Below are 27,692 nucleotides of genomic sequence, written 5' to 3'. Positions count from 1 at the left end.
AGGGCGATTACTACCTCCGAACTAAAGGCGTAGCAATGGGGTCCCCTTTTGCTCCAGACCTAGCGATCATTTACATGGATCACTTTGAGAACTCCTATGTATTCGGCAATAACAACCCGTACAACACCCAGGTGACTCTGTGGTGGCGATACATGGATGACATCCTGATGATCGGGACCGGAGATGCAGTGAAGTTGGGTGATTTCTATATATGGTTAAACCAGAGGAGTGAATATATAACATTTACCATACCTGAGAAGATTGATTTCCTTGATATCACCATCAGAACGGAGAACAATTTATTGTACACAACACTATACCGGAAACCTGCAGAACGCAATTCACTGCTCTGCTACAACAGCCACCACCCGAGGGGCCTACGTGATAACCTGTCCTTTGGGCAGATCCTGCGGATCCAACGGAACTGTTCCAGGAAAGTAGACTATATGATGGAATCCGAAGAGCTGAGTGATCGCCTTATCCAAAGGGGATACCCAAAGAGAATGGTAAAGAAAGCACGCAAGAGGGCGTGGTTCAGTCCCAGAAACCCTATAAACACCTAAAGAAAAAGAATCTGACTCTACCCAGAGGATGATATGTGTCACCACGTTTTCCACTCGCAGTAATGCAATTAGGAGGGTTATAAACCACCATTGGGGCCTGATATCAGATGACTTGGAACAGCAGGACATACCCATGCATTCCTTCAAGAAGGCTAAAAGTGTCAAAGACCATGTGGTACGGTCACTCCTAGACCAAGCGGTGGAACCAATCATCCAGTCGATGTGGGGTCTAGCCACAACTCTTGGCCACTGCAAATGTGGCCACTGTAAGGCCTGCCAAATGACCATCCATACAAAACAGTTCATTGATAAATAACATGCTATTGACCTTAAATCCTTTACAAACTGTAACACTGTTCTCTTATGAAATATTCAGAGACTAACATTTGAATACACTGTATGCGTTGTATTTTCTAAACGCTGTATGCGCTGTACATATAACCATTGTTCCCTGTAGCCTGCGCGCTTGCGCGCGCGCTCAAACTGCATTCCCTCAGCGTGCACATACTCCCACAAAGCACGCACTTCAGTTCTCCTTGTGAGACGAAGTGACCATTTGTGAGCAGACGGGAAAAAAGACCAGTTTCTTAATGCTGAAGTGCATTTAGCAGCGAGTTTACAAGGTCGGGTGGAGGTGCAGATTGCCTGTGAAAGGCAGAGTCAAGCAATGGCTCTGTATTTGTCACTATTCAACTGTTAGGCTGAATAAGCCTCTTTTACTGTGAATAATGGTTTGATGGATATATTGTCACTACCTTTCCTTTCACTCCTTCAACCTTCACTTGATGCACACAACCTTCTTCCCCTTTTCCCCTTTTGAGTGGGGCACTCTTACTGTACAGGATTTCCAGATGATTTGCTGGTTTGTGAACATCCGACGATGTTCAATATGATTTAATAATATTGAACTATAAATTACTGAGTATAAGTAAATCAATGCCTGTTGGTATATAATTGTGTGTTCTCCAGAGTTTGTCTACTGGAACCCCCTTTTCTACTGTACTATTAATTAATAGGTAATCACAGATTAGGTAAGGCAAAGGCAAGGGTGCCTGGCGGCCCAAAGCCCCCATGAAGCACTTCTAAAAAGAAAGTGCACATGTAAGGCACACACATGACCTAGGGGCATGTGTGCACTACATGGCACTCTGAAAAATGCAGTTTGGGCATTTTTTAAAGTTTGCCCATGTGTACTATCAACTTGAAGTTGATGGTATAGCGTTTCCTAAATGCACAGTTTGCATTTAGTTAAGGCTTCCTACATGTGCATTAGAGATTCGCTAATTGCGATTCCCTATTTGCATTCACAATGTAGGTAATCACAAACAATTGCGATTACCTAAATTGTGAATGCCAAAGCCTTTTGTACAAAAGGAAAGGCCATTTTGCATTCGCAAACCACGGAATTTTGTAATTTACACCATTTGCGAATGCAGCATAGTTTCATACATCTGGGGCCAGATGTACGATGCAAGAAATGCTTGTGCAAATGTATTTGTGACCCATTTGCGCATGCAATTTTCCTCTGGACCATGTACTAACACTATAATGCAAGTCACAAATAATTTGCGACTAGCAAAATAGTGTTTTGCAACTCGCTCTTAGAAAGGGGCGTTCCCTTCCTAATAGCGACTCACAAGCCATGTACAAATGTTTTGCGACAGCAATTGCGGTTGCAAAACATTCCCAATTTACTGCCCTGTTCAAGAGGATGGAAATGCAGTCGGACCCCATCCCCTTTGCAAATCAGGGGAAACTATTTTTTAGGGGCAGGCAGTGGTCCCAGGGATAACTACCTGCCCTTAAAAAATGAAAGAAAAATGTGTTGTTTTGTTTAAAATGCATCCCGTTTTCCTTTAAGGAAAACAGGATGCATTTAAAAAAAACTGACATGGAGGTCTGCCGAGCCCAGCAGGCCACCATCCCTGGGAGGGCCAGCCATTCCCAATGGGGACGCAAATGCCGAGTGCCTCATTAATATTCATGAGGTTCGCATTTTGCCACCCCATTGGGAATTGCAATCAGTGTCTCGGACACTGTTGTACATTGTGAATTGCGGCTCACAATTTGCGACTCGCAATCGATGCAATTTCGCGAGCCACAATTTACACTGGTCGTACATCTGGCCCCTGGCCCTATATTCCTTAACTCTTGGACAGAGGCATGTGGCAGATAGAAAATACAGTATCATCATGCTCCAAGCATTCTCTATGCAAATGCAAAAAACACTCACCATACTTTTGATGCGCGCACGTTATACTGGGTAATATAAAAACAGCAATATATCCCTTAGAAAATGCAGGGCTAACTTTGAAAGAAAGTTCAAACTTTCAGCTCTAATTAAGGGATCATTTCCCAATAGTCACTAGAGTTGCAGCTTTTTAAATTCCTAGCTCATATTTTGTTTTATTTCGCCCTGCCTGCAAGCTGCCGGATTTATACTGCATGCTGTCAGATTTTGAGTGATGACTTTTCCACATTCTCTGGGTTTATTCTAAATACGTGCCATCAAAATAGGGACAGATTCCTCTGAGGCAGAAAGAAATACATTGAATTTAAACTACTTTAAAGGAACTGAAGTACAATATAGTCTGGCCACAAAGGTGTCTAGGGAGAAAGGTAATGGCCACTGCGGGAGCTCCAAACCGTGAGGGCTGTTGATAGCAAAGTACGTGATGAATGGATTCTTTCTACTCAGAAAATTGTTCAACAGGCTAAGAAGGGGTCGGGATCAGGGCAGGTTTACAGCAAATAAGCACAAACATTCTTGTCATACATGAACACCTCCAGAAATGCATTTTTATAATATGATAATATGGTGGTGAACGGCGTGTGCAATGCACAAGCACTGCCTTAACTTACCAGCAAGGACTCGAAATAGCGCCATGTTTTGTGATCAAGTCCACAGTGCTCACTTTTTATGATAGGGCACTGGACGTGCTGGATGTCTTAAGTAGTTGAAAGGCCAGAGCCACACTATTTTATCGCTGATGACAGGAGTAGTAAGTAAATTATTTTTTGTGGCTGCAAGTATAAATAAATTAGTTTTTTTTAACTGAAACTGTAGAAGCATTTGATGACATCTCTCAAGTAAACCCAAGAAGATACCCAATAGCAGAACCCAAAGTAACACAAAAACACAACGCAATATGAGGTGCAAGAAAACTACAACACAAAAAACATGCACAAACACTCAGTTAACACATTGCCACTCCTATAAATCTGCTTTCATAAAAGATGTTTTCACCAAACACAGCCTTAGTTAACAGCATGGACCCGTTATAACACCAGTCAACCAAAACAAGCGAACCAATGAACCAGGCCAACCATACTGTCTTTACAACGCACTCTGGGGGATATTCTCAAGAACGTGTGATAACCATGGCAAAATTAGCTTAACGCAACTCTTCACATCGCAGTCTATTGCGGGAAAATAACTCTGTGTTAATGTGGTATTCCCAAGCCGGCGGCACCATCCGATAGTCCCACGACAATGCGTCAAATGACGGCGCTAAAATCAGTGCGACTCCGCAAAAATGCAAAACACCAATGCGAAAAAAGTTGAGATGGCCCAAATCGCGATACAAAAATCAGCGACAACCAGCGACAGGCCTGCAATTCCCAAATGTCATGTGGGAAAATGCACTATAAAAGCAAAAAAAAAAAACACACCGAAACCGAATCAAACTGCGTAGCACCATGGATGCACCCAGACCGAGTGCAGAGGACAACCCGAACCCCACAAACCCCAAAGGACCAGCCAGGAACCCTGGGGTCGGGGAAGGGCAAGGAGAAGAGGAAGAGGAAGACTGGGTTGAGTCCGCAGGAAGGCCGGATCATTGTCACGGAGGTGACAGAACACTACCAACAACTGTTCATCACCTCCACTGTGTCATTGGCAACACAAACGGAAATATGGCAGTCCATCGTCACCAACGTGAAAGCAGTCGGAGTATCGAGGAGGTCAATGGAGGAGGTCAAGAGGCGCTGGCAGGAAGTGCACAGCCAAACCAAGGAGAAACTGGCTGCCAAGAGGAAGGCAGCAAAGGCGACTGGAGGTGGGAGTCCTGCGCCACAGGAGGAGCTGGATGAGCTGGAGGAAATGGTGGTCACAGTCATCAGTGTGGAGACGATGGTAGGAGTTGGGGGTCTGGACACAGCTCGATATGACCTGACCCAACAGCAATAGGGTGAGTAACGACCAGGGACTGGCGGGACGGAGGGAGATGGGCACAATGGCACACATGCACAATCATGTGCAGCACACTGCACACCCACAATCAGTGGAACATGTCCCTGATATGCTTGGCACACTGCAGCAGACATAGAAACACCAAGTAGGCCCACGTCCACAATGTGCACAAATGGACCCCCCTCCATAGCACCAATGCCACAACCTACCCATGCACATGTGCTGAATCCAGAAAAGCAGCGGCTCTGTGAGCCACACGGACAATGCAAGTGACAGTGCATGACAGATAGCATGGCTGCAGTCACAATACATGACATGGTGCACAAGACGACTTTGAGGTGACTGAGTGTGGACCACACCCGTAAAGGAGCAGGTCACACTCTGACTCATCCACGTGCACCTATAACCCATGACATCAAAAACACATCTGCAGACAAACAATGCACAAGAGTACAAAAAACGTCCAAGAGGACAAATTACCAGTCGCAAACATCCCAGCACCCGAAAAGCACACAAGTCAGAGGCACACCAACTCAAAGGGATAAGAGGCCACCAAATCAGAGCTGCAGAGTAGACTTGCCAACAATTCAGCACACACACACAGCAATCACAGTACATCAACATTGACGACAATGTCGTACAAAGCAACCCTTACAACACAGGACAGAGGACACAATTGGTGCAGCTCGTGAGTAGTTACTGGCCAATCACATCTGGCGTTGCATGACACTGTGAGATGATAACGTACGAGTACAACCTCACATCGGTCATGTAGTTGAAATGTCCACTGTCTCCCATCAAATAGCCAGCTTCACCAAAACAGCCAAAATGTACACTGTCATGCAGTCTGAATGTAAACATCTACAAATGCGTGAACATACATGGAACACACTGTTAACCTGCATCTCCCCGTTACATTGCAAAGGGACAATCAACACCTCCTGCAGAGCAGACCACACATCTCTACAGTGATAATGAAGAGGACACCCTGCACATTTGCCCAGACACCTTCCAACAGCTTGTGGACAGCCTCCGCACACCACCCCCAGGAGCAGGGCAGTCCAGCTGCATCGCGGTGTCCCCACACCCTGCACAGACCACACAGCCGGAAGCACACACCACCACGGCTGGCTCACAGGACCCCCAAGACTAACACATGGAATTCCAAAGCCGTGTGTTAGGGTGCCAGGAGAAGATGGTAGATCAGCTGCAGGTTGGGTTCCACCTCATGGCAGCCAAACTCGATGCCAATACACGGGTGTCTGAGTCCCATCGGGACCACTTACAGTCCCTAACGGACACCCACTGTCCGCACCATGCTCACCAACAATCCTTGGCTGACCTCACTGGGGCCATTATCGGATACAAGAACTGTCTAGTCAGACAGGCTCCAGTGATGACAGCACAGAGTTGGCACAGATGCGGAGGACAATGGAGACCATGGAGCCGATGCAGGCTGCAAGTAGGGCTGCCACGGCTGAACACCAGCGAGATGTAGCTGGGATCTTCCATGCCTTGCAGATCCTCATCTTGCCATTGCTGCCACAGAGCCTGTCCCAGATAACTGCTGCTGGAACTTTGACACACGCATCTCTGCCCCCTGATGTGTCATTGGCACACAGTGATGCAGCCCTATCACCTTCACACCCTGATGTGTCAGTGCCCCACGGTGATGCCGCCATAACACCACCACACACACCTGAAACACCGAACACAGAAGACGTCTCAGAAGAATAAGATGTGGAGGGTAATGACTGTCTGAGGAAGGAGGCAGTAGCATCTGTACCCGCCACATGGCCCTATGCATCATGCTCTAGAACAACACCTCCCACTGTCCCCCAGAACACTCTGCGACATTCATCTGGACCCCGACATGGTCTGCCATCTCTGCTCTGGTACCAATGAGACAGCAATCCGGCTGCGGACTGAACTCTTCCTCTTTAGATTAACCTTGCATTCCCCCAAGGACTCTGGTTGGCCCACCACTGGGCAACCATGTTATGTGGGCTTGAACTGGCCATGTACCCCTCCAGCTCTGACACTCCCCAGAATGTGAATAAAACATTCCAAATCACACAGATGTGTCATGTCTATGTTCACTCATGTATACAAGTATGGATGAATGTAGGGACATTGATTGCACAAACATTACACCCTGGTAAATGTCATGAATGTGCATGTTTGACCCTGACCCACGTGGCCAATTAGATGACTGTGAAGGCGTGAACTAGCTGTGGCCTCATTGCATATGAACAACAATCTCGCAACCCCCCAACGTTGAAATGCAAAATCGGTCGCACTCATTAAGTAGTGTCCCACATCGCCTGTGGCTACAGAACATCTCTTCGCATGACCTACTCACACACATCAGTGTGGACACAGTCTGTTTTAATGGATCACATTGATCCACATGGCAAGAAGTCGGACACCATACTCACATTGCTGAAGACACGTAAGAACACAGGTCTACCAGCAGCTATCCCAAACACAAGGTCTGGCTCACAGAGGTGGAGCTGCCAATAGGGATTCACCACCAATGTACATGTGGCAGTCTGTCCCTCCCTGTGTACGGACAATGCTCATTGAGGCACAGGATTTGTCATACTAATCCACACTCATCACAGTTGTAAACTGGTGAAGTTACGTAGACTTTATTAGCATGTGCGTGTCAGTACGGGCAAGGAATGGGCCACAACAGGCAGACAAATGCTTAAGACACTTACAGGCAGAATGGGAGTGTGTCGAGGTGCAAGAAATGGGGAGGCAAAAATGAACACATATCCTTACGGATGGCAATGGTCTCAGCCCACCTTGCCTTGCTGGTCGAGTCATGTGATGTTTGGCATCTGCTCACTGCCCCGTGTCCGGGGACATGACTCACAGCCCTTGGGTTCTGCTTGGAGCTGTACCACCGGACTGCGCCGACTGTGTGCTGTGCTGACAGTGAGCAGGTGAAAGGGACAAACAAGGTCACATGTCGTGCTACATTGCCACGTGTGTAGTCTCCCTCCAGCAGTATGTCAGATTTAGGAACGTTGCCTAACGACGCTGTGCAGCTCCGCCCATGGGGCTGTATCACCTTGCACAGGTGTATGACAACACGCGTAGGTGCACACACATGCATTCTGAGTGCGGGTGAATGCATACATGTCCACTGTTGTCCTGGGACGTGTGACCATTCCTCCACAATGCAACACGGTGTTGGGACCTGTGCTCTGGGTGTCAATCAGTTGTGGCTGCAGGAAGGTAGTTACTCATCCATGAATGAGAGTGCAACTTCATAGGCAATCAGTTCCAGAAGTACGTCGTTCTCGAGTTCAAGGAACACGAGGGAGAGCCAATCCATTAACTGGTCCGGACAGATGTGCTCCGTCCACGACGTTTCACCAATCCGCAACACAGCCCAATAGGGGAGCGCCTCGATGTGGTCACTGCACACAATGACTTGTGCAATCTCCCATCAACTACTGCCAGGACATACGCCACAGATCAGGGCGGCCCATGCACGGATATCCCGGTTGCACTCCTGTTCGTGGCCCAACAGGGGCGCACACACAGTGTTCAGCTACCGTTGTGTTGGATAGGCAGACCTCCATGGGCCACTCGAATGTGCATGGTCGACAGTGGAACCAGGGCTGGATGCATGCGACTTACGCAAGCTGGAAAGTCAGATGGCAGAGCTCCCAACAGATGCAGCATTCGTGCACTGCACAGTTCCACATGACAGGGGTTGTGCATGTGCCCGGGATTGCCTGCCATTGCGTTTTTTGGTCTCGTACCACCGGTACTCCTCAGAACGGCGGCAGTTCTGTGGAGGATATGCCACAGTTCGGAGTAATGAGTCATGTGTGTGTGTTCAACGTTTGGACGTATGTTTTTTTTCTACCAGTATGTTGGGGGCATGCCATGCAGGTGTACCTCGAGCAGGGACAAGTGTGTGTGGGGTATGGACACGTTGGTCTTTCATTAGCGCAGTTCGTGGTGTGGGAGTCATAGGAGTCTGGTATGGTGTCGGAGGTTCGGATGTCCTTCCGCCTTGTGTATTGAGACAAAGGAGCTTTCATGCTTAATTTTAGTCTGACTACTGCTTGCATTTCTGGAATGTGATGTGGCCTTTGCGCTGGAATTGACGGCAGGCCTTAGATTTAGGGTGCACTAATTGCGAAACACATGCAACAGTTGGCATGTGTGAGGCAAGGGCCCGATTGTCCTTGCGCTCCTTGTTCAGTCTCTCTCTCTCTCTCTCTGTCCTTTGATGAGTGACTGACACACCTTCTTATCTTGGATATTGTCTTACAGGCTGTCACTTACAGATTGTCCAGGGATGACCCGCCATGACTCTTCCAAATAGTTGTTTGGAGAGAAATTTGATTGTGATATTTTGTTTGGACTTTCAATGGTGAATGATTGATTCTGCTTTTTCTGTACTCACATGACTGTTAGTTGTGATTCTGCGGCATCAGGCGAATGATTTTGTTCATGATTTGTGACGTTGATGTGCAATCTTTTGGTCCGGAGGGGGGTAGGAGGTGGTCCGGGGGTGGGTGGCGGTGAGGGTCCGAGCTGCATGATTAGTGGCTCCATGGCATCTGTTGGTCTTCAGGTGTGGCTCTGGGCTGGGCTCCCTTTTCTGGTGCCGGTTGTGGTCCGACTTTGCACCAGGTCAGAGCAGGTGTTAATTTCCTGCTGCAAATGCACCTTATCTCATGTTTTGTGTTCTTATCGCAGATCAGGCTGGTCATTGAGAATGTTGAGGTGTGGTGTTGTTGCGGCTTTTTGCTCGGGTAACGCCTACTCTGCATCTCATTAGCGATAGTTGCTGGGGTAATCCGTGGCGCTGCTTTTTTAGGATGCCGTCGCCGGAAAACTGGTGATATCGGCTGTTTGCACCAGCTTGTGATTGGGGCGAAAAATTCATCGTGACTTTGGCTGCGATAAAGTGCTGATAACTCGGCGATAGGTCCTTGAGAATATGCCTCTCAGTTTTCAGAAATTCCTCTGCATGCAGTGCTTGGAAGTGTCTACAGATGAATTGCAGAGCTGTGCATGTCTGTCACGATCTGCCATGTTACCCCTACTACACATGCATCACATGTTAGATGCGCAATTTGCAGGTCCAAGGCAGGGTAGCAGAAGGGGCTCATAATCATGTGTATGACATTACACCAAATCTTATATGGCCATAGATGGGGAATTTGGATATATTGAGGTTTTTAGTACCTGAGCACATGCTAACAATATCTGTAATCTCTGTAGAGATCTGCTGGACATGTTCTAGTTTTCCAGAATATGCCCTATGTAACCAGCCACTCCCAGAGGGCGGCCTCTACACTTAACCCACACCCATCCATCACAGGTGTCACCAGTCAGGTGACTGTGCAAATAAAAGGGGAAGGCATCTCTTGCCCAGGGCCAGTTCCATTTACCATAACGATGTGTATGCGTGGTTATTTATTTTTATTTTTCTGCTGCATGACGGCCTAGGGCCCAAGAATTTACGATATCATGAAAAAACATTCCGGAATATATGCCAGCCATAGCTTGCACTAGAAAGAGGAGCTGAGCATCTTAAACAGTACCTACCTCAGCAATTATGTTGTTTGTTGACATGAGAGAGCCGGGGCATAGTGTGGCAATGTCCTGCAAATGTTGGCAGTACCTACCTGGGAATATGAAGGCTACCCTTGCTTTGTAGTACCAAGCAATTCCTGCCATATGGTAAGTGTACCTATCTGAACCTATGCCATCTGTACCTAGCAGCTGGGGATAAGTGATGTAAAAATTGGACTAAGGAGGGTGTTCCTGGAAAGTACCTACCCAGGAGACATAGAAAAGGCATTGGAAGCTGACAATACAACTCACACATAACTATGAGAAGAGGTATGGCTAGCTAAGCATTGAGCAGGAGGCTTCCTTTTGAGTTCCCATTGCTAGCTCGGCCAAAACCCCATACATATCCTCATGCATGATTTAATGTAACCCCGAGCACAATGGGCCCTCCCCAGAAGGTCACAACACTGCCCAGAGCCACTGCTTATTGCCCCAACAGCTTTCAGAGTTGACAGGAGAGCAGAGACATGAGGTGAGGAGGGGCAGGCAAGATGGCTGCTAATGGGAGTGCAGAGCAGTGAAGGCTGAGCCCAGCCCAGGAGACAACTGCCGGATGGAAGAAGGAACCATACAGGTTCCAGGGTGGAGCACTCCCAAAACCCTGACATCTGGAGCTGGAGTGAGACAAAGATGCAGGAGGAGGAGCAGGAAACAAGTGAAAGATGCGCTCAGGCCTGGAGACAACTGCCGAACAGAGGAAGGAACTATACCAGTCCCAGCGAGGACCACCCCAGCACCCTGATGTGTTGTGTTGGAGTTAGGCATAGCTGTGGGAAGCACCACACTCCAAAGGTCTAAAGTGGGTGCTGCCCGCTAGGAAGTGCTACAAGTGATCACCTGGCAGAGACAGAATAAGAACCCGGATGTAAAAACACATTGGGGGCAGAACAAAGGGACGGCCCCCAGAAAAGACGAAGAGAGGGAGAATCCATAGAAAAGTGCTGAGACCGCATGAAAATGCCACAAGCAGAATGCTCGGCCTAAAAAGAAAGGGGCAGCCAGGGATGAAGAAATACCAAAACAGGAGCCACATGACTTCCAATAATGGCTGCTCTTGGACCTTGATTGTGAGGTAACAACAGGGGGAGCAGACATACACCACAGTTCATTGGATGAACTGAATAGACTGGACCAGTATACTAGGCCTAATAGGGAATGGCATAGCGACACATATAAAGCTGGAGGCCTCTATCAGGAAGAGTAGACAGATTATGCTGGCAGAAGGATGGAGGAGAGCATTATCCAGGGCCTTGAAAGGATGGGGGAGGCACTATAGATGGAGGAATGAGGCTGATGGAAGCTAACGTCAGCACCAGACAAGTGCACAGAGACTAGGGCTGGGAGCACTGCCATGGGAAGGGGAACACCCACCTGAATTCAACAAAAAAGGGATCACTTCAATGTGCAAATGAGTAGCGGAAAATGTGCAGCAAGCCACTGGGAAGGTGATGCACAAAGCTATAACTGTTTTAGCCCTGAAGATGGTGAAACCACAACTGATTAGAAATATAGACCAAGTAGATCACCACAAGAATAAGGAGATGGCACAACCAGAGAAAACAGTGAATACATTCTGCAGATGGCCCTCCTTAAACTGTTACAGGTACATCGGGAAAAGGTGTTGGCAGCCATCACTGCTTCTAAGGAGGCCCTCATGCAGTACAAAAGATATAGTAGTGGTGGATTTGGGCATTCTAAGAGTGGACCAACAGAAACTCCCAGACAGGGTAAAGACAGTTGAAACCACAGTTTCAGAAATATTGCCACAAGCCAGGGAAAATAAAGCACAACTGCAACGGGTCACAAAAAGGCTCAACACTTTAGAATGGAGAAATCGACGAAACAATGTCCTAGTGGTGGGAATCCCAGAAACTGTTGAAGGACCCTATATGATTCAGTTTTTTAAAAAATGGGTGCAGACGGAGGTGGTATAGAATCAGCTGACCAGGTTTTTTGCTCTGGAATGAGCACACAGAGTCCCTGCGAGGTTGGCTCTGCCGTGGAACCCTCCAAGAACAGTGGTCACTAAGCTTCTACATTATACAGACAGTGATATCCTGTTGCAGAAAACACATGAGAGGGGTCCGTTCAAGCTTGAAAATGGGTCAGTTACTATGGGGACATGGATCAAGATAAGGAATTGCGATTCCTCAATAGCGATTTTTAAGGAATCACTATTTAGGAGCGATTCCTACACATTGCGATTCACTCTTAGGGAATGCATTCCCATTCATTCCTATGGGCCTAGAGACCCAGAGGAATGAATAGGAAAGTATTCGCAATTTGCAAGTTCCAAATAGGTAATCGCAAATTGCAAATGCAATTTCAAGGGTTGAACAGGCAAGATGTTTTATTAGAATATATTACCAGAGTACATTAACGTGAAGGTAAACCAGACAGGAAGTTAGCAAGATTGGCACACTTGAAATTTAGAGGGGCTCTCACAAACCAGATCATGGAACCAGGGGTACGTATGGCTATCTCACAGCAATGGATCAACTCGACCTTTTATAATTATTATAAGGAGTTGTATAATTCTCAGGCTGAAACAGTGGAGGAAGTTATAGATATCTTCTTAGATATGGCACATCTCTAAGCATTGGATAAGGAAGATGGAGAAAAATTAGAAGGCCCAGTGACAGTACAGATAATTAGGGGAGTGATTAAGGAACTAGTGCGAGGGAAAACACCAGGATTGAATGGCCTTCCATTTGAAGTTTACCAACAATATGCTGGCATGCTGGATACCAAATTACCAACTATGTATAAGACTGAGTGGGAAAAGGGGAAGTTTCCAGCATATGCCCCTGGTGCCATCTGGGCAGAAATCACTGAGGAGGGTGCGTGTCGCCCTCACCTCGCTGGACATCGGCACCCCAGTTGGAAGTCCTGAGGGCTTGTTTTACTGTTGGACTTCACCATCTACCGCCTCCCCCATGGCTGATGCTTCCCCACCTGATGTCAGTGACGAGATGGTCACTCAGAGATAACTCTCCGGGGCCCATGGTGAACCCCCTCATTGACTGTGATGGTGCAGTGCATTGAGCTGTGCCCCTGCAGCAAGCACCAGCCTCTTGAATGGTTCCTTGGTGAATGCAGCAGCGTGGGTGAGCGCGCCTGTAGTCTGGTTCATGTAAGCCCCTATTGTGCCAAGGAGCTGCTCTACGTGGGGTACTCCCCTGCCCACTTGCCTAGCCTCTGAGCTTTCCCAGTGCTGGAACTGGGTACTGCAAGTGCCACCGAGCTCACCCACATGACTTCTGACCCAGCTGTTGGACCGATCCACTGCCCAGCTGACTGCCTGGAAGCTCTCGACCCCTCATGGGCTCTGTTAATGATCGGGGGCTCGGCCTCTCCGGGCGCTGGGTCCCTGATTGCCGTGGACCGCAACTGCTGGGGCATGGTCCGACCAAAGGCCTCGAGGCTCCATACCCCAAAAGATCTAATAACTATGCTGGCAGCTTCCCCATGCCTGCGGATCCAATTCACCAACTGGTAAGCAACCTTTTAAAACACAGTGGAATGTTTGACAAGGTGCCGCAGGCCAGCCAGGACTCTAAAACCACCATCCAGAACCATGGTAAATGTTTTCACAATATCCTTGTTCACATTGAACTTTCCAATTTGAATTGTATGTATCTGTAATCACTCTTTTGTTTTCAATGACTTTTCATATCTCGTTTTTCAATTAATTTACAGACATTGGTGTATTTTTCCATAAAATTCTTTTTATTAAGTCGACCTGATCATTCTGTTTGATAGTACTAGGGCACACACAAAAAAGCTGATAAAAAAGAGCCCAGACATTTAAACGGGGAAGGATTGGAAAAGAAGAATTTTGGGAAGGAGGATAAATCAAATTGCTCTGATGAAGTCCCTATGAGGGATGAAACGCGTTGGCTGGGTCTGTTTTGCATGTGATGGAAATGGATACTTATTTAAAAAAATATATATATATAGAAAAAGACACCAACATCTTTGGAAAATAATTGAAAAACGAAATCTGGAAAGTAATTGCAAACAAAAGAGTGATATTACAGATACATGCTATTCGAATTGGAAAGTTCAATGTGAACAAGGAAATTAGGTAGCCCTCCTAATATTGTGAAAACATTTACCAAGGATTGATAAGGGAACTATTAGATTGGGATATTTTATCGGTGCCATCCAGAAACACCACTGCTGTCTGTCTTTTGGAAACCATGGAGACCCAACTTGGGGCGATCCAAATAGAAACGGAGCGACAATGGGAGGATCACCCCAAGCTTGCATAGAGAGTTGACAATGCGGTGTCCTCCCTGACCTCAATGCAGCCTTCCCTGGTGTCCGTGCAAGATCAACTAAAACTGCTGCAGACTGAGGTCCTCTATTTATTTATTTGAGGACCTCTATTTATTTATTTGAGGAATTTTATATAGCACGAACGTGACATGTCTGGGTTTCAGAGCGCTGTACAAGGAAAGGAAATAAGCTAATAAATAATAAAGAAGGAATAGCAGGGAGCAACACCAGCACAATATATCAATCAGCATGGCAGAATGAAAATCTGGAAAGTCTACAGTTAAGAATGAATGAGCAAGGAATAATCAAATATAGTATATCATTCGGAAGGCAGCTCCAGGATCTGGGCTAATCCACCAGAAGATAAACAAGCTGAGAGACTTTAGGACTCCTAATAAGAAATGTATGCATCAGATGCTTTTTTATTTCTTTTTTGAAGGAGTTAGTCAAGGGGTTTGTTCTGGTTTCAGGAGGAAATATGTTCCATATTCTTGGGGCAAGGCCAGAAAAGGAGCATTTGTAATCTTTCTTGTTGTTACATTTTAGGGATTTTGTGCTTCTTAAGGAGTGACTACCTATAGAAAGTTTGAGTTTTTTGACCAAGTAGACAGGAGTATTATAATGAAGGGCCTTGTGTGTCATGCAGCCAATCTTCAGCTGAATTCTTGCTTCAAACAGGAGCCATTTTAAATGTTTTAGGACTGGAGTAATGTGGTCAATTCTTATGGGTCCTGCTATAAGCCTGGCAGCTGAGTTCAAAGTGGCCTTTAGCGGAGCCAGCTTTACTTTGGGTTAGACTGCAAGAGTAGAACTCCCATAATCTAGTCATGAGATGCCTAGGAATTGTACAGCTAGCTTAAAGTCATTAGGGGGCAGAAAGGGTTTTTTTTTCTTAGAATGTTCAATTGATGATTGGATCCCCTGGCGGTTACGAGAACTCAAGGTGAGAGCGGAGGATGTGGCTGTAGAGGAGCTCTCACAATGCAACAATGTACTCTCCTTTGGTTTCTCCGAGCTCTTCCTAGAGGACTGGTTATCACAAATTGTTCCGGACAACCGGAGACCAAAGTTCTTTAAAGTGCACACTGAATCCCCGTCCGTGCCCTATTCTGAGGGTCCTCCTGCATCCAGTGATTGTGCATCTGCTCAATTACAGAGGTAGGGATCTTCTCTTGCAATTGTTCAGTGCGATGGGCCCCTGGATGTACAATGGAAGTAATATCACAGCGTATCCTGACTACAATGTGGAGGTCCAAAGGAGTCACAACACTTTTAGAGCAGTCAAGACACCACTGCAGACTCTGGGAATGATATATGCCCTGCTCTTCCCTGAATAGCTCAGGGTGGTGGATGCCAGCACAACTCACTTATTTCCTTCCCCAGAGGAGGCCTGGACTTGGCTGTACAACAAAGGAGTACAGGAACAGCCAGGAACCGATAGAGACAGCCTACTGGGTTGTTCCAATGGGAGGCTCAGGTGCTGCCGCCACATGCATAGACCCCAGTCTCGCCCATCTGAGAAACAAGCTGCAAAAGAACAACCATAGGGGATGGAGGAGGTGTCTCTCCATGGTGTCAAAAGACTCTTGGTCCTGGCATCTGACACTGATCAGCTTGGTTGCTTCAGATGGAGACTACACAATTGCTTTAATAAGGTTGCCTCGATGGGAGATTCCAGAACAGTAACTTCTAAACTGTTGAGTGAAGCGAACTATGCTTATGCCAGGTGAGGGTGAGTGAGGTGGGTTCCCTCGTGGGTTTTTGGTGGTCATGTTCCACTGCAAAGGGGACTCCTAGATGATCCAACGGGAACCTGCCCAGGCAGTTTAAAACACTTTATATCTTTGGTTTAATGTATGCCACACTGACGGGGATCTCCTAAATGGGAATCACAGCAGAACCCTAGAGCTGCTTTGACAGTCCTTGGGCTCATGGATAGTCCTATCCCTGTTGGATATGGTCTGAGCCTCCAAAGCCAAAATTATAATACTCCTGCTGCTTCTATATTTTTTTGCTGCAATGTCATTGGTTCCAACCAGAGTGTTTTCATAAATCTACAGAAATTACTATCTGAATATATATGCGGCAGAGCTCTTAAGTATGTATCTATGCGGACACCCCAGGGCCACTGAGAGAGGTGAGCATCAAAGTGCTGGACCTTGAACTTTACTTTGTGTCAGCACAACTATAATGGCCCAAGCGCTGGTTGGTGGGGGATACGAAGGGCTGGAGTAGATCAATCGGGAAGGAACTATGAGACACAGGAATTTTGGATTGGCTACTAACACCTGGAAGCCCACCCTGAGGAATGACTGACAAGCACCGCTAAACACTTTTGAAACAGGAACATTCTGCCCTGACGTGGCTTGATGCATTACGCCCCTGAATTACTGCTTTAGAGAATGCCTAAGATGATGGCCCTATTGGGAGCTCATAAAAAGTTGGCAGAAAGTGGAGGTGTCTTGCATGGGTGACCAGTACAATGATACTGACCTGTGCTATTTTCAAGACTTGCAAGATGTATAGGGTCTGTGAGCTGGCCAATTTTTGTCTTACAGCACTCTCATCCAGTAGATCAGGAATATTTTGGCCGTGGGTCAAGAGGCTCCAACCCTGCACCATGGGTTACAGGGCATTATGACGCACAGCTTGGGCTGTAAGGCCACCACAATGCTCTCTGCAGCTCTACAGTCTGTGGATGCAGATCTTGCATTGCATAGCATGTCCCGCGGGGCAGTTCTGAAAACCAAGCAATGGGGGATGGCATTCGAGCAGGTGAAGCGTGTCTCCTGTAATGCTCGTCTGCAGGTCGTTCCATTCAGATACCTGCATCACACCAATCTCACAGTGCATCAGCTGCATCAGATGTTCCCGAGAGTGGCCCCATGCCACCAGGGTGCGACCTTGCATGTGGTGTGGTGTGGTGTGGGAATGCCACACTTTAGCACAGGTATGGTGCAAGTTATGGGACATACTCAGCTGTGGTCAATGTGCAGCTGCAGCCTGACCCTCTGCTCAGCTTGCTGAGAATCACCAAATGAACAAAACTCAGTTAGCATTATCTGAGACTAGTTGTTCAGGCGATGGCTCTCTTTAAGCAGTTGATATCCATGTCCTTGAAGGCAGCGCAGCCACCCCGGATTGGTGGCTGCCTCTGTGTTGTACATAAATGGGCAGCCACTGGGGCCGATGTTATGAAGCACGATTCACATTTGCGGAGGGGGAAGGTGCTACTACCATCTGGTTTACCAATCTGCTTAAACTACCGCACAAGTTAGATATCCCTGCATAGCTGCTGATTTAGTCCCGGGCCCAACAGGTATCACCTGCCAGAAAGATGGCCTCAGTTGAGAAATCTAGGAGAGACCCCTAAAGATCAGAACGGCTGCCCCTACATGGGAGAGGCGCCCCACCAGCCGATGCCTTGTTCGCCGGTGTTGCGGAGTGCTAACTTATATACTGATGCAGGCAGATACCCCATCACCTCCCCTCTTTGTCCTTACTTCTTGTTTGAATATGGACTTCACTATTGTGCTTCTGCTGCTGCCCTGGACTCCCAAATTGTTTATGTATGTTTTCATAGGGCATCACCCTGGGGAAGGTATTGACCTAGCCTACCCCACTTGTGGGGCTGTAAGAATTGGCCTGTATATGCACCACGTGGTTCTCCATATAAATTAATATTCTTCTGTTGCTTTACTGAATCCACCCTGTGAGCTGTAGTAAGTATTGTCGCAGTCTAGTGCCTTGTTTATTGTTGTAACGACACAAAAATGGCAATAAAGAAATATTTAAAAAACAAATAACGAAGAGCTTGTGCATCTTGACCAGAACGGGTTCATGCCTGTCAGAAATACTTTCTTTAATATTCATGGGCTGTATATGCTCCTAGAGGAAATAGATAAACAAAGGTTCCCGGGAGCGGTTCTTGTTTCAATAGATTTGGAAGAAGCCTTTGATACGGTGACACGGGTCATGACTTGAATGAGATTAGTGGAGAAAAGAATTCCAGCTCAAGTGCACTGGTTCAGACAGGCAGGTATGTACCTCCCAGGGCCTCTGTATCTTGCAGCCCTAGGCAGGGAGCCCTCTGTCCCTGCTTCTTTTCGCATTGATCCTTTGGCGGCAGTATCGAGGACGAAGGGGGTGGATAGGGGTATTACCTTTTGGGACGCCACGCACACGATATCTCTTTATGCAGACAACCTTCCATTTTATGTTAAGGACAACTGGCAGGCATTAAGAGAAACATTCGAACTGTTGATGGACTTTGCAACGATATCGGGACTCTGCGTTCATAAGTCAAAGACCTGTATTTCCAGTTCCGGGTGGGGTGTCGACATCTGCTAGGTATCACTTGGGTCCCTTACACGTTTAAATATCTGGGAGTGGATATTTACCAAGCCCGGGAGACTTTAAAGAAGGCAATCTAGGCAAGATGATGAAAAACATGAAGGGCTCAGTCTCTGGAGAACATTCATATGCCTATCATGGCCAGAATAACATTGACCAAGATGAACATTTTGCTTAGGTTGCTATATTACTTCGTTAACTTGCCAGTGTGGCTCCCATCAGCTTGGTTCCAGTAAATGAATACACTGGCGAGGGAATTGGTGTGGGGTGGAGCAAGACAGAGGGTGGACCGAACAATGCTACACATTCGCCCAACAGAGGGAGGTCTAGGAGCGCCAGACTTCAATCTTTATTACCTAGTAGCACAGATACTGTGGTTGGCCAGATGGTTAGACAGAGTGCACTCAGAAACAAGCTTTGACATAGCTAATAGGTCTCGCTTTTGGGACCTTATAAGAATTTAGTTATGCAACTGTTGCATGGCTAAACACTTATAAGGTCCCAAAGGCGAGACCTATTGGCTATGAAGAGGACTTAAAGAGAGGGCTAGCCACAATGGATGCAGAGTGGAGGGATAATACAAAGGAAAGGGGACAAACAGTACAGTAGAATGAAAAGATAGAGGAAGCGATAGGTAAATGCAGGAGAGCAAGAGAGCCAGGATGAAAACAGAGATTAGAAGATGTGTAGGGAAATTGAGGACAGCAAGAGCGCAAGAAAACAGAGTACAATATGAAGGAAAAGTAGGAAGCCAGTCAGAATGTAAGGAGAGAGGAACTGTAAGGCAAGAGGAGGGTGCGCAGGAATACGAAGGAAAGTACACCGGGAGGCGCAGAGGACCGAACCCATCGAACATCAAAGCGGCCGCGAAAGTGATCGCCATCGCGATCATGCGCAGTGCGCGCCCGCGCACATGCACTGTAGCTCTAGGCTGGCCATGGTAGCATTTTTTTTACGCCCTCACAAAAAGTCTCGCCAGACCAGCGCATGCGCTGGGTCAGGCGAGACCTAAAAATGGCAGAGGAATGGGAGGAACCTAGCCATGGGGCTCTGATTGCGGCAGAGCCTTAACAACAAGATAAAAGGTGGAATAAACCGTTGATATTATCCCTTGCACTGAAGTGCTGGACCAAATGTACTAAAATAACAAAAAGTACACAATTTTATGCCCAAGCTCTGCCACTGGTTGGCCTGGCCTGCCTAGGGGGGCTGGCTGGTTCATTCTTCACTGTGCAAAGAATGGAATTATGTACGGAAGCAGGGCTGATATCAGTAGGGGTTTGTTTTAATGAAAAGGAGATACCGACATTCGAGCAAATGGTGGAGGACCATAGACTGGCAAGAGGTCAGTTCCTTATATACGGTTCCATTGCTTGCACATTTAAGACACTCAGGCAAGAGTTATCAAAAAAGCCAAAATCACATGCAGTATTGCAACTAATTATGTGCATGGGAGACAGTAACCAGCTCATTATCTAGTTTTATAGGGATGTTTCATAAAGGCCCGACATCAGCGAAAACCAGATGGGAGGATGACTTGAGGTATGTCCTGACAGAAAAAGAATGGAGGAGAATGTTAGACTACACAAAAAAGGTCTTTAGGCTTCAATTTACACATTATGCACCAAATGTATACCTATAGGTAGGATTACATGTATGGAAAGGGAACCTAGGTCATGCCCAAGACGAGCCTCTACACCGGCTTCCTTTTATTATATGGTATGGAACTGCCCTGTTATTAGGAAATAATGGACCCAAATTGCTAAGCATTTGAAGAGTGCCTTGGGTAGAGAAATAAAAACTTACCATGAAAGTGTGCTTACTATGTATTTTCCTCTACCCGACCCCTAAAACAGACAGACAATGGACTCAGATGTGGTGCTAGAACTAGCCAAGAAGCTAATTGCAAGAAATTGGAAAAATGGTAAAGGGCCATCATATGTAGTATAGAGGAATTAAGTGGACTACTGGGGTAGAGCAGAGGAAGAGGCACTAATGAGGGAGGAATCTAGTGGTATATGGAAACTTCCATTTTTAGATCCATGAAAGGAAGTGTTACAAAGTTTCTTAGACTTTCAGGAACAGGTTACAGAATGTTTATAACCACTCAGAGAGCAACGAAGATAGGACTGTTGTGAGACCCCTACAGCATCCTATTCATGAGAATTGACGTCCATGTACTGAAATTGGGGAAAGGAGTTGGCCTAACGGCTAGGGCGGTCGACCTCGAATCTGGGGAACTGGGTTCGATTCTCGGCAATGTCACTGAACATCCTGTGATTCTGGGCAATTCACTTAATCTCCCTGTGCCGAACAAAAATTAATGTGTCCTCATGTACTGCAATTGGTGCTATGTAAAGCGCTCTGATACCCGATACCTTCGGGTCAGGTTCGCGCTATATAAAGTTCTGTAAAAAAAAAAAGCAATTGAAATGACTTAGCCAACTCGGAAGACGCCAGACTCTTGAAGAAAACAGAAATGGTCCAGGAATGTAATTGCTAACAATGTATAAGCAGCACCAATCACACTGGGCGCTATATATTAAAGGGTTGCGTCGCTTTTGCAACATGCAACGGGGTGCATGCATGCCACAACCCTTAAGTGCAATTTATCAAGCCACCCAAGGCCACCTTGCGTTGCCCTGAGTGACTTGATAAACCTGGAGCAACACAGTGCAAATTGCTGCGTTGCTTTGCTCTTCCCAGGGAGGTGTTCCATGGGCAGTGCATGGGTGTTCCCACACATCCACCCATGGATTGTAGCACATTCCCAGATTTACCATAAGTGGTAGACCTGTGAATGGATCAAAATGCTATGTCTTGTCAGGTGAGGCGTAACGAGAAGAAATATTTGTATCTCTCCTTGTTACTTCCTCTTTCATTCTGCAGCACCCATAGAAAGAGGAAAATGTCTCAGGGGATTGTTTAACTGCAGGAAGGTGCCCCTTCCTGCACAAAAACAATCCTGCTTACTTACTTACAATGCAGGCACCCTTGCACCATGGTGCAAGAGTACCTGCAGTATTGGTAAGCAGCACCTTGTGTGCCGGCACTGGGAAAAGGCAAGACTGTGATGTATTATGGTAAAGACGGCACATTTCTGCCCTTTCCCTGTTACACAGCGCAGTACAGCAAGGTGGCTTTCTGCGCTGCATGACATATTGGTAAATTTGCCCCCTAGTTTTTATGTTTGCATGTTTATATACATATAAACCTTTCCCTTATGATCTAAATGTACAAGGACAACAGAAGAAAGAAGACAAAATGCATAATCAAAATTGCTTATGCCTTACCCATACTTACCCCAAATCATGTCAAATATTTAACCATACAGTTTGTCCATTCGTCTCCATACTTCCTACAAGGAAGATAGTTTGAGGAGTATGAAATTAATTATGAAAACTAACCACATACATTCCATACTATAGGGTTTAGGGTATATTATTCCATGAGTCCTTAGATGTTCTGATCCTCCTAGTGTCAATGTATGTTTTTCTGACTACTTCATGTGTCATTCCATATCCAAAGTCTAGATCGTAATCATACTTTTTACTGGCAGATCGAGAAAATTCACTCCTGGGCAAAATAACCTAAAAGCTCTCCTCTTCCATCTCCCTCCTTCCCCACTTTGCTTCTTCACCACGTATTCTGCTTCTTTGTTCTGTTTGATCCCTCTCAATTTGTTACAGTTCCCTCGTCTCCTTCTGTGCTGGTCTTTTTAAACAAAGGTGTCAACTAACACAGGTTTCAGTTGTAGAAATGATTGTTGGCAAAACATATACAAAAACACAAAGTGAATAAAATACATATGTGCAACAAATGTCATAAGCGAACAAAGAAAGTAAGATGAGGCAGTGGCAGCAGGCAGCGTAGGATGTAGTTTTGCAAGGGGAGCATTATAAGCTGCCCCACGCATTCAAGGCTTGCAGCCTAAATCTATTTTACCAGCTGGATTTTCCAGTTGTTAATCTTGGTTCTGGTATTAAAGTACCAAAGAAATCCAGGTGCAGGAACACCGGGCCAGTTATAATTGGGTTGAGTGGTATCCCATCTAGGGATAAAGCTCCCTTTAACTTGTAATCAAGACCTCTGTTTTTAGAGAAAGGGTAATTGGAGATCTAACTGTGTGAATTGCTCTTGGGTCCTTATTGTCCTAGGAAAACATGCTTCTAATTTCTAGAGCGTTTTGGCCATGACATAGAGTTTCCCTCTTCCATCACTCACCTCCTGAATGTCCTATTTCCTTCTCATGCTGCGGGATGAAAGTAATACTGAAACAGAAATAACTTCAGCCAGGAACAATTAAATATTTCCTAGCTATCATCAAGGAAAATGTAATTCTATTAAGGACACAGAGGCGAGGATTAGGCTTTATTTTCTCCACCATAATCAACCAGCAAAATCTTAGATTTTTTTAAAACATAAAACTAAATTTCCCATACGTCCTTGGGAAAATAAACAAACAGTTTGTCCATTCAGAATGCTGAAGCTCCATATAACGATCACGCAGACTCTCTATCCCCCTCTTTCTTCCTGCAAACACAGCATGCTCTTCCAAACTTTATTCATATTTTTTAGGTTCTGCTCCTAAGAGGGAACATAATTTAAATCGTCTGTTATCTCTTTCGAATTCTGATTGCAAATAGCAAAGAGTAAAAATTCAAACTGTAACATGTTGAAAGTCAGCAAGACTGAACCATCAAATACATATTGTACATATCATGGCAAAGCACAATTAGATTGGATTCTTCATACTCCACGGGGTGGGTCCATTAAATATCTTAGATATCATGAGTGGGCTAATCCTTGCTCCCTATCCTTAATAGAATTGAAACTTTCCTTTACGATAGCTGGGACATTTTTCATTCTATGGCAGGCTCCGGAGGCGAGGATTAGGCTAGTTTTTAATGCTTTTTCACCTCTAGGGTTGCCAGACTAGCAACAGGTTTAAAGTAAAACCTCCTAAGTGTAGAGTCTGATGACCAGTCAACTGCATTGAGGATATCCTCTAATCTAGCTCCCAAGAAAAAGGCTTTAGATGCCATGGCCCCCTTCACTGAGTGATCTCCATAATTGGGATATATCAATACCTGCTTCTTGCATTATCCATCAGACCCATGTGGCAATCACAGGGGAAGTAACTGCCTTAAGAAGCTTAGTAAGAGAAATCAACAGTTGTCTTTCTCCATGAGGACGTAGGTCCTCCGTCACGGTTTTATATGCCTTTATTGTTCTAACGGTACAAAAGGGGGTGGTGATGGACGGAGCATCAGAACCAATCAAACACTCACACCCAGTCAACAGATCTGGGTTTGATCCATCACCGTTCTTTAGCCCACTCTGCCACCCCAGTTCAGACATGGCCATATGCAAATCAGTCTGACCCTGTGCCTCATGGGAACAGTCCAGCCCGAACTGTCAAGCCATGCCTTCCCTGGACCGGAAACAAGCTTCCTAGGACCCTTGTGATGTAAGGAGGCTTTTTTGTCATGTAGTTCCTATATTACCTAAACAGGATCTGCGCGTTTCGGATAACATAAACTGTGGGTTTGGTGGCAGACTGGTTCCGAGCACCCCCACCGGATACATTAGCCTCTTTGCATTAGCTAGCTCACAGTGCCACTAGAATCCCCTCTTATCAGCGAGAGAATAGTCTTGGACAACCTCAGAACATGACAAACCTGATCCCTCAGGACCGTGGAAACAATATACTATTTTTCGCTCAGTCACTCGTGCTCACTTAGTTTGTCTCAGAGATACACAGAATAAACAGTCTGGGCACTTCCATAAGTATTTATTGAACAGTTGTTATTCTAGTGTAGAATAGATGAGCTGTAACAACCATTAGACAGTAGCAGAGATATATGATTAGCAATACTACAAAAGTAAAGGGATGGTATAGTTCTACCATCTTGCGGAAATCATGAATATATACATGTACATAAAACACATGATAAAAGGTGCAACCTAAAAGTGCATACTCCTATGATACCTTCCTAACTAGATGTACCTAAATGTACCTAGCATCTGTGTAGGTGTTATGTCAAGAATCCCTCTAAGGTCTATTCCACCCCATTACCTGAGAGTAAGAGAATGTGGGACCCCATCCTGGTCTCGAGTTGGACACCCCACAAGAGATGTTAGACCACTGCTAGTTGGAGCATCTACATGCAGGAACCTCAGCGTCTCTGGTCAGTGTGTCAGCCGGGAAGTCACGGTCTCCTCTGTCTCTCTAAGCAAGACATGATGTATATATACCCACAGGTCTTCCCAGGGGTCCTACCTTGCTTGGTTACTGTGTTGGCCTAAAGGATGACGTTGGGCCTGAACTATAACACAGATATTCTACAGGAGATGTTCGTCCTGCTGTGAGTCCTGATGTGCTTCCAAGAAGCCTCATGCATAATGTATGAGTATCGAACCAGGGAAAAACCTGCGTTCTGAATGCAGTGTTGTATCTAGGTAAAAGGTCAGTGCCTAAGAACCGTTATGTATGTAACAGGGCCCTGGAAGTCATGTTGTAGGGGCTGTGAGTCCATAAACGCCTTTTTAAAGTGCGCAAAGAGATCAACCGCTGGGTCATCTGCACGCTTGCGCTTGTCTGGGTTGGGCGTAGCCTGTTGACCTGGAGATATGGGGGCTCGAGGCCCTGGAGTGTCTTTCCTCTGTTCGAGGGGTTTTTGGCATTGTGCCTGCAAATGCATGATTTTCTTCTCCAGGCGGGCTACTACTTGTGGAACGGCCCTAAATATTGAGGCATTCGTTACTTGGCAGAATTGATCATCAGTGAGGGGGTAGGTGACCTCCTCTTCCTCCTCCTGATACTCCTATGTGCCCTCAAATTTCTCCATATGGATCCGTAACAGCCTCTGCAACAGCCTGCAGTATAAATATGTATGTATTGAAGTGTTCTATGGTGAGCAATAATCGTTGGGAACACCCAACAACTATATTGATAGCCCACCAGGCTAGTAAGGTTACTATAGTCATGAGACTGTGTAACAAACACCCTGATTTAATTGGTTTGAAAGGCCAGCTGGGACTTGTTGCAAGAGAAAGGTTGTTCTTACCCGCAGTGTGACTTTCTCCAGGCGGTGGCTCTGTGAAATTGTCAAAACACTGCCTCAGTGATTATTACTGCCTAAATAACCCCGTAATCGCAAAGTGGCCAGACACGCTATCCTTCACTGAAACTGACGCACGCCAGTCACCGGGAGGTACAGGATGTACGTGGGCCCCCTGTCGGTCGGCTGACCACACCACTCATCAGAGCCTGGCAGTTTCAGGCAGCCAACCAGGAACGAGAATGTTCTAGAGCGTGTGCTAGAAGGGTAGACAAGACAATACTTAATTGAGTAAATAAACACACAGTAAGAAAAACGTCCGGTGGGTTGCAATATCCCCACGCAATGCTGTCTAAAACCAGTAAAATGCACTGCAGGGAATGAGAGAATGAAAAGCACTTCTCTTTATGCTGCTAGAGCAGCAAAGAAAGAGGGAGAAAGTCTGGGGCAATCGTTATATATTGAGCTAAAGCATTTTGATTGAACAAACTGTTTATTTTCCCAAGGACTTGAGGGAAATGTAGTTTTATGTTTAAAAAAATCTAAGATGTAAAAGGCTGCTGGTTGAGTGAAAGTGAATACAGTAAAGCCTAATCCTTGCCTCCCAGGCCTGACAAATATTCATTCTAAGTAGCTTATTAGAACGTAAGCACTGGCACGGGGCAGTTTTTCCACAATGTATATCAATCCAGTCAGTTCTATGCTTTATTTGGATTCTCTAGGCTGGGTATAGTTCCTGAATCCTAAATGTTGGTTCCTACTTAATTGTAAAGGGACTACGTTCACACAAGGGTCAAGTCTTTGCTTTGCTTTTAAGGGGTTCTCTTGAATTTTGTTGCTCAGTTTTGTTTATAATCATAATGATAGCATTTCTCTTTTCATCTCTGAACTCTGTCCATTCTTGCAATTTCTCAATTCTGAAAATGTGTTATGTGTTAGATATAAAAGCACTCAGGGCCAGATGTAGGTAAGTTCGAAATGCCGAGTCCTTAATAGCGATTTTTACCGAATCGCTATTAAGGACTCGGTATTTCCAATGTAGGTAAAAAATCGGTATAAAATTCCGAATCGGTAATAATCGCTAAAAATTAGTGATTTCCTACAAATCCATATTACCGATTCGGTAATACCTATTCAGTAATACCGATTCGGTAATACCGATTCGGTAATTCAAAAAATCGGTAATTGCCGAATCTGCCAATCCTGTGCATCCACATGACCTCCCAACCAGGAAGTGGCCACACCCATGCAGGTGCACTGAATCTGTAGCTGGTGGAGAGACAGGGAGCAGGAGCAAGAGTAGAGGAGCTGCACAGCCAACACCCATATACCACAGAGCAACTGCACCATGTCCTCACAGGAGAAGGGGAAAGATGCTGCCGGAAGGAAAAGGAAGCACAAGTTCAGTGAGGGGGAGATGGCGGTCCTCATAGAGGAAGTAGTCAAAGACCATGACCAGCTCTTTGGCAAGAGATCACTGAACGTCCCTGAGTCCCAGAAAAGGAGCATCTGGCTGGCAATCCAGGAGAAGATTAACGCTATTGGCGTCACACATCGCACAATTGAGCACTTGAAAAAGTGATGGTACGACCTGAGGGCACGTGCGAAGGAGAGGGTGGCTGACCGGCA

Source organism: Triturus cristatus, chromosome 5_1, assembly GCF_964204655.1.
Source record: "Triturus cristatus chromosome 5_1, aTriCri1.1, whole genome shotgun sequence".
Taxonomy (NCBI): Eukaryota; Metazoa; Chordata; class Amphibia; order Caudata; family Salamandridae; genus Triturus; species Triturus cristatus.
The sequence above is the reverse complement of the archived record's forward strand: the minus strand, read 5'-3'. Positions refer to the sequence as shown.